The 7,936-nt window shown below is 42.1% G+C and overlaps 1 non-coding gene across 1 annotated transcript; it reads right to left on the bottom strand.

Moving 5' to 3' along the window:
* Nucleotides 1-7,055: 7,055 nt before the first annotated feature.
* Nucleotides 7,056-7,129, bottom strand: TRNAV-AAC (transfer RNA valine (anticodon AAC)). Its single transcript has one exon. It is a non-coding gene; the product is annotated as a tRNA-Val (tRNA).
* Between the last annotated feature and the right edge of the window lie 807 nt (nt 7,130-7,936).

The raw sequence follows: 7,936 nt of genomic DNA, 5'->3' as shown, positions 1-7,936 counted from the left end.
ATGTTGAAGCCCTCTTCCCCAAGGTGATGATGGTATTTGGAGCTGGGGCCTGAGGAGGTGATCATGTCATGAGGGTGGAGCCCTCACGGATGGCGTTAGTGTCCTTATAAGAAGAGAAAGGAAAGAGATCATTTCTTTCTTTGCTGTCTGAGGACACAGCAAGAAGGCAGCTGTTTATAAACCAGAAAGAGGGCCCTCACCAGGACCCAACCATGCTGGGAGTCTGACCTCAGATTTCCAGCTTCCAGAACCATGAGAAATCAATGCCCGTTTTTTCAGTCTGTGGTATTTGTTACAGCAGCCTGAGCTGAAAGGGTCTGTCGTTACCAAGTCATGCACTCCAGGAGAGCAGACCTGAAGTAACCATGTTTATTGCCTTTTCCCCAGCATCCAGGATGATGCCTGGAACATAGTAAATGCTCAAAAAAAAAAAAAAAAGATTTCTCAAACGCATTGTGAATGGTGAAACGTTCCAAGCCTTGAAAGGTCAGGCTGCTCCATCATTCCCTTTACATTTAAACCTCTTCCTGGCAACAAATTAGGTTTCCATGACCACTCTCAGACAGCACCAGTTGGCATTGCAAAATCATTCACCTCAAAGGCTTGGGGAAGTTAATGACCCTCCTAATGGGGGCTTAGGCTCTTGAAGAATACTGTTGGAGACCTATAAAAGAAAATCCAAAGATCATTTTGGAGAAGAAAGAAATGAGACAAGGATTTGAATTTCAACATATGAAATGACAGGGACAGAAATGGGGAGATTAGCGTGGTGAGGACCGCCATTCATTAAGGTCAGGCCTTGTCCCCATGTTTTATCCATGTTATGACACGGAATCCTCTCAACAAGCCTATGCAGTAACATTAGTATCCCCATTTTACAGGTAAGAAAACTGAGGCTCAAAATGGGATAGCAAATTTCTCAGGATCATATAGTTTATATACGGTGAAGCCAGGGTTCAAGCTGAGGGCTGACTGACTCCAAGCCTGCGTGTGTGTGTTTTTCCTATTCCACACCCCTGCCCTCTCTGCTCTGAGGACGTGGGAGGGAATGGTAATCAGAGGGGGAGCTGACATCACACAGATGTTAAAAGACCACTGGGAACTGGATTGAAAAACACCTCCATGCCCTCACCATCTATCTATATTGATTTCAAATATCCTTTAGAAGCACCTGAGTCACAACTGCTTCCTCTGTTCTGAAGCAAACGGCCTAATTCACTGTCATTTTTACACAATAGAGGCCTCTATAAATTATGGTTGCTTGGTCCCCCAATTGCAAAGAAAACAAGGACTATAACTGGGCCATCAATAACCTCCCCTGTGCAGAGGCGGTAAACATATAAGCAGCAAAAAGATGCCTGAAATTTTAGAATTTGATTGCTTCTCAAGTAATCTTTTACTTGGCAGAATTAAATGTAAGTTGTGCTTGTGGCTTCAGAGCCCATTTTGAAAAAACGAGATAATGCATCTTCAGGGTGGGAGAGTCCCACCTGACATATTTTACATAATAATAACAGGCTCTGCGGAGAAAGCTTATGCAGGGAGGGGTAGCTACTTAAAACAGGGCAGACAATAGCAAATTGTCAAGCCACACACAGCTTCTATTTCCTCTTCAAGATGGCAGAACATGAGTTGAGGCAGAAGCAGTTCAGGTTCAGTTACATAACAAGAGCTCTTTTCATATCTAGATGGGCCTCTATAATGCTCTGCAAACTCCCAGCGTTGCTTACTGGGTTGGCAGTTCCTATATGACTGGCTCTTGTTACCTTCCCTATTAGAGTCAGAGCCACAGGAGGAGAAGGAACTTAACCCTGCTGATGGAGGCTGCAGAGAGAAAATTACAGGGCCTTGAATGTGGAATGAGAATTCTGAGCTGAACTATGTTAAAAAAAAAAAAAGCACAAAAGAATGTTTGGTTTTTGAGTTCCATAGCCATCCCAATTTGTACATGGCAGGGAGATAGATGATAGGTGCATATTGTACTTCTTTTGCTGAAAAAAGTTCACAGGTGAGGCGTTGATTTTTGTGTATTCACTTCACCTGGAAACTCCATTGCTAATTTAAGGAAATGGTTTTAACCCCCTCCCACTAAAGGAAGGAGGTACAATTAATAGGAGGAAAGGAGACAGGTGTAGACCGTTATGTGAAAAGGCGAATGGTAACAAAAATACCTTGGGCATCAGCATCCTAAGATGCTGCTGGTACCTGCTACTGGCCTTCTTTTCCTACAACATGGCAAGGCATTTGCATTTGCAGTAAAGACACCTTCTGTTCCCACCCAGAGTAGTTTTTTGTCTTTAAATCAAAGAATTCTGAGAGCTGGAAAAGACCCAGCCAGCTCCAAATCCAGTGTTTCCTAAATTCTCCTGCAGAGCAGAGTCACCTGTGAGGCCCACCAGAGTCTGCCAGCATCTTCGAAGCAACAGCTGGGATCTGTCTCTTGAACAAGCGCCCTGCTTGTTCTCAAGCTTGGGCAGGTCTGGAAACCTGACTAGTGCAAGTCCGCATTTTACAAAGGAGGAAACTGAGGTCCACAGAAGTGACACACTCAAGGTCGTCGGGGCACAGCAGAGCCAGGACTGGATGCAGCTCTGAAGCACATTACAACTGGACCTGAATGTCCGCGGTAAGTGGGCACACATCTCACAGTGTGGGTTTCAGGGTCACAGAGCTGAAGATTTGGGTGGTTAAAGCAGGGAGGGGTTTGGATTCCCCCTCCTGCTCAGTCTGCCCCCGGAAGTTCTTTACTGAGCTCCGGACACCCTAGAAAAAATACTGTCATCCAGCTCTGAAAATTCCTGAGTAGAACGTCAGTGGGGACTACTTTGAAGTTACCTTTAGGCCATCACTTTTTAATACCACAGAGCTTGGTTCTATTGATTGCTGGGTCTGACTCACCGCTGATATTTTTGAACAATTGTCTGAAGTACACTGCAGGTAAAGGGGGAACCAGGGGGAAGAAGGGTGTTTGTGATTCTATAATTTCCTGCATATTACCCATCTGGGAGATGGTTTAGGAGTCCACTGGAGGAGACAATTAAAAAAATACAGCCTGGCAGACTTTTTGTGGACGTTGGCACCTCAGTTAATTTGAGAGCAGCCTGGAAGAGATAGAATGGGATCTGCAAAGTTAAGAGCATTTTTGCCTAAAGTTGTGGAGGCAGTGGGATGCTGAGAAGGTCTTCACACTTATAGAAACTGCAGAAAAGCAAAGAAAGTCTGATTTAGGCTTAAAGGGGCCCTTTGGGTCCCCTCAATGGTTATTGGCAATGTGTGATGGAGAAACAGTTGTAGACTCAGTTCCTTTAATGTGTTTTCTGCCTACGATGTTAAGGTAGAGACGTTCATTTCCCTTTCCTTTTTTTTTTTTTTTTGTATAAACCTATGGTTTCTGCATTTATCCTAAGTACAGTCATAAAAGAATCCTCAAACTTACAAAATTAAATTGATGCTAACTTATAGTTTTGTACATAGTTATATGCCATTTGTGGCTTTGTGTGGAGCTAAGAGGCTGTTCTGAACTCATAGAGCTTTTATTTATTTATTTATTTATTTTTAACTTTTTTTTTTTAATTGGGGAATTGGGGAGATGGGAACAGCGCTGGGGAATTGGGGAAGGGGAACAGACAAGTTGCTGTTGTTTTTGTTCTTCAGTCTAGTTGTGGAGGACGTTGCTTCACTGGCCCAAGTTGGCACCATCACTGCACTCTTCCCGGGCGAGGCAGATCAGTCGCTGGCTTCGGACGGCCGCTCACTGCGGCTGCTGGCCGCTCACGCTGGCTGNGGAGGGGGCACTAGCAGAGGGAAAAGCAGGCTGGCCACTGGCAGGGGTCCCCAGAAGTGAGCTAAGAAGGCACCACAGATAGTTAGCCACTGCCTAATTTACAGTTTTTCCTTCTGCTTTCCTTATTTAGAGCTTCTCGTGTCACTCCACACAACTGACAGACTTTTCTCCGTTAGAGCTATTCTAAGGCACTAAGAAATGAGACTCTACACTGCATTTCTCTTCCGTCAGAGAAGAGGCTGATGTTATGTGCTGATGCACATCACCACCACCCAATGACAAACACATCAACAGCTCTGGACCCGGCTGTACTTTTCCCTTTGATGCAGGCAGTGAGGGATTATTAAATGGCATTTCATTATGATTTACTGGCTAGATATTAGTCATGGTATATTTTAGAGTAAGCCTGAAGGGCGTAGAGATAACAATGTCACTCCAAAGTCGAGGAAGCCATTGCACAAACATTAACAATTCCCAGTCTCCTTTGCAGTTATTCATCTGCCTGCATCTTGCTTTGGCCAGTGCCATCTCACTTTTTGCTGCTAGTCTAGTAATTTTTAAAACCTTAAATATAATTTTTTAGGTTAATTTCCAGGGCTGTTGTCTTTGAAGTAGGACTGATTATCTGGCTGGATATAGAGGGAGCTTTCTAGTCTAGAGTTTGTTTCTGACTCATTGTGATAATCTGGGCAGATCTTTTAATCTCTCTTATTTCCTCCCATCATCACTTTCTTGGAAGCCTTCTTGCCAAATCATTGCTTTCTTATTCTCAGTGTCCCATAGTCTTAACAGATGATGTCATTCAACAATCCTGTATATGGAATCAAAATAATGTTCTCTTTGGGCATTTCCTAATTATCTTCTGTTTCTGATTTGTAACCTCAAACTTTTGCCTTTCCTCAGTCTTCTCAATTGCACTGCTTCCTACATCTCAGCTTTTCTCTCTGATGCAGCTAAGCCACTATCCATTATAATGCATAATCTTTAATGGGATCCATTCCTAGCTAGTCTTTTGAAATACAGTTCTGTAATTATATTTCAACTTAGTTTTCTCTTTTTTTTAACTACGGCTTTTAAAGTTTCTTAATGTTCTAATAGGAAGTTATACATGTAAATTTAGTAATTACGTGAAAAACATATTCTATGCATGCACTCTTATAAAATTGTCATTAGAAGGAAAGCCCTAATAATAAAGACATGGCATGATAGGTATAATATAATAATAGCTACCATTCAAGGCTATCCTGTATGTAGGGCATATATAATTTCCAATTCCTATAATAATTTCCAGTGTACACCACATTTTACAGGTGAGAAAACTTAAGATCAAAGGGGTCACTAAACCAGGGCTTTTAGTTTAGGTTTGTTTGTTTTTTTCTCAGTCTTTTGAAGATACCCACTATTTTGTGAATCCAGCATCCCTTTTTCTGGAAATTACTTCTCCCTTCAACATCCAAAGGCTGTCACGGGGACATGCATGTTATGACAGGATCCTATCCCCTGGCCTCTGAGCCTTTTCCCACAAGGTTTTGTGGAATAGGGATTATGAGAACATTGACTCAGGGTGTTTTTATTTGTTAAGTGGTAACATGTAAAGCTTAGGAATTGTTGGTGGCTGGTTTACAGCCACAGAAACTGCAAATGTGGGGAGAAGGCAGCCTGAGTTACAGACTGGGAAGTAGCATTCGAGCTTCTCTGCTTCCTGTTTTCTGCCCCTGCATTCCTCAAGACATCCCTGTGTCCTGATAATAATTCCCCTTTTTTGCTTAAGTTCAAATTTATTATCAGTCGCTTGCCATCCCCAAAAGACCTAATGTCTAAGACTGCTGGTGATCTTAACCATAACAAAAAAAGATAATGGGTTTGGGTTGAATATCTGCTGACATCTCAGGGTTTCATTCAAAAGCTGGTTTATACTGTGGTTCCCCACACATATTTAGTTTCTTCCTGCTTGATCTCAAACACATCTGAAAAATAAATCATATCTATTAAAAATGGTTGCATTAGGGCCAGCCGAGTAGCACGATGGTTAAGAACTGGCTTGGGATGCCAGAGGGCCCCGGTTCGGATCCCACATATGAGGGCCAGTGACACTGCCCTCTACAGCTAAGATGCTGAANATGGCTGGAGGGGATCACTGGTCTCTCTTACCCTTGTTGTAAGGACACTACTCCCATTGTGGAAGCCCCAGGCTCATCTAAATTTAATCACCTCCCAAAGGCCCCACCTCCAAATGCCATCACATTGGGGATCAGGGCTTCAACATATGAATTTTGGGGTGACACAAACATTCAGTTCATAAGAGAAGGTGTCCTCACTTCCAGCCCCCTAGTGTGGTTAAACCTTGGCAGGAGTGAAGACGTGCTGGAGAAGGACCAGACGGGTAGGGAATCTGAGAACTGGGTCTGCAATTAAGAGGCCACTGGGAACCCAGTACACAGAGGCAAGGCACAGTCGTGGGAACAAGATGAGATCATGTACAGTGAAGAAACAAAGGTTCCTTTTATTTTAGTTTTTTGTATACCTAAGTCATAGTGTAAAATTTGATGCTAGTATGTACACATACTCATATTTACATACAAGTACACATATAGGATTAGAGTCTATAATGGTCATTATCTCTAGATGGTGAAAGTATGGGTTTTTTATCTTTTTTCATTCATTTGTAGTATCTATTTTTCTAAAATTGTGTGTATTTGTTTACATGTATACTTTATACCCCCAAATCCTCCCATGTTATCTTTTTACAAGCTGTCAGTTGTTTTTCAAAGGTTACTTGTGTTGTGTCGGCGTATTTCAAAACAATAGGTTGTAAATTTGAGCATTTAATGTTAATGCTTGTTGTTTTTCTCCTCACCAAACTGATATGAGATTTGTTGTTGTTTCTCATATGGTTTTTGTTCAGGACTGACTAGTTGTTTCGATAGTCTGTAGGCACAACCTCACTAATATAATATGGTTAAGTTGGAAATAAGTGTTTTTCTGAGCCTACCCCTACGCTTTCAACAACACGAGATTTTTATGGCCTTATAGTGGCAGGACAGAAGTGAAGACCATTTACAAAACTCGTTAGGAGAAAGAAGCCCCGCTGAACTGCCTACCCACCCCTAGCCCACAGATGAAAGACTTCATCATTACCCTTTTCAAAATAATGTATTATTTATTTATTTATTTATCTATTTTAATTGGGAAACAGCTATGGTCATTGGTTGTACATTGCTTTCATGCTACAATGGCATAGCTGACTTTTTAGGGAGGGCGCAGCTCACAGTGGCCCATGCTGGGATCGAACCGGCAACCTTGGTGTTGTTAACACCATGCTCTAACCAACTGAGCTAATCAGTCACCCCACCCTATTTATTTCTTGATCAACATTTTAAAAATAAAAATTAAATGAAGCTAGACTTATTTTTTGCTTGTGGGGGTGGGAAGCAAGATTTTTAAAATTGGGGAGAAAAACTTTCAAAGATTTTTTTTTTAAGATTTTTATTGGGGAATTGGGGGATGGGAACAGCGCTGGGGAATTGGGGAAGGGGAACAGACAGGTTGCTGTCCTTTTGTTCTTCAGTCTAGTTGTGGAGGACGTTGCTTCACTGGCCCAAGTTGGCACCANCCCTCTCTAAAATTCAGACATCTAAACAGTTCCAGGATAGGGAGAAGGACATGGTGGCCAGAGTTCGTGAACTTTAGGGGACCTTCCCTCTCCTGCTGTCTGTGGTCTGAGGACCATTTACAAAGTTGGGCTCTGGTAGGAAGTCCTCCTGTTTAAACAGCTAAGAGGCAGCCCCTTTGGCAATCAGAATTGTCTTAAATATGATCAAGTTCTGATGCCACTAGGGAAATTACTGCCTAATTTTGAGTATCTATAAACTAAAAATATAACCATTTTCTTGAGTTAAAAGCCTGTATTATGGTCTCATTATTTGTGATAATTTTAATAACAATGAAAGCTATGATAGTGCCATGTTTTCTGTCAGGAAGAGGTAAAACAACATGAAGTTTTTAGGATTTCTAATTGCCTTGCTTAGCCCACAAACTGGAAAGGGGTGGGAAAGCAGAAAGTGGAGTGTTCCCACATTTCCCACAATTTTGGACATAAAGGAGAAGCAACTCTCTTGCTATCTAATCAGCAAAGATAAGCTGATAGTTAAC

The sequence above is a fragment of the Hipposideros armiger genome, unplaced genomic scaffold (genome assembly GCF_001890085.2).
Source record: "Hipposideros armiger isolate ML-2016 unplaced genomic scaffold, ASM189008v1 scaffold_55, whole genome shotgun sequence".
Lineage (NCBI taxonomy): Eukaryota > Metazoa > Chordata > Mammalia > Chiroptera > Hipposideridae > Hipposideros > Hipposideros armiger.
Note: the sequence above shows the minus strand (reverse complement) of the source record. Positions and strands in the feature narration are given on the sequence as shown.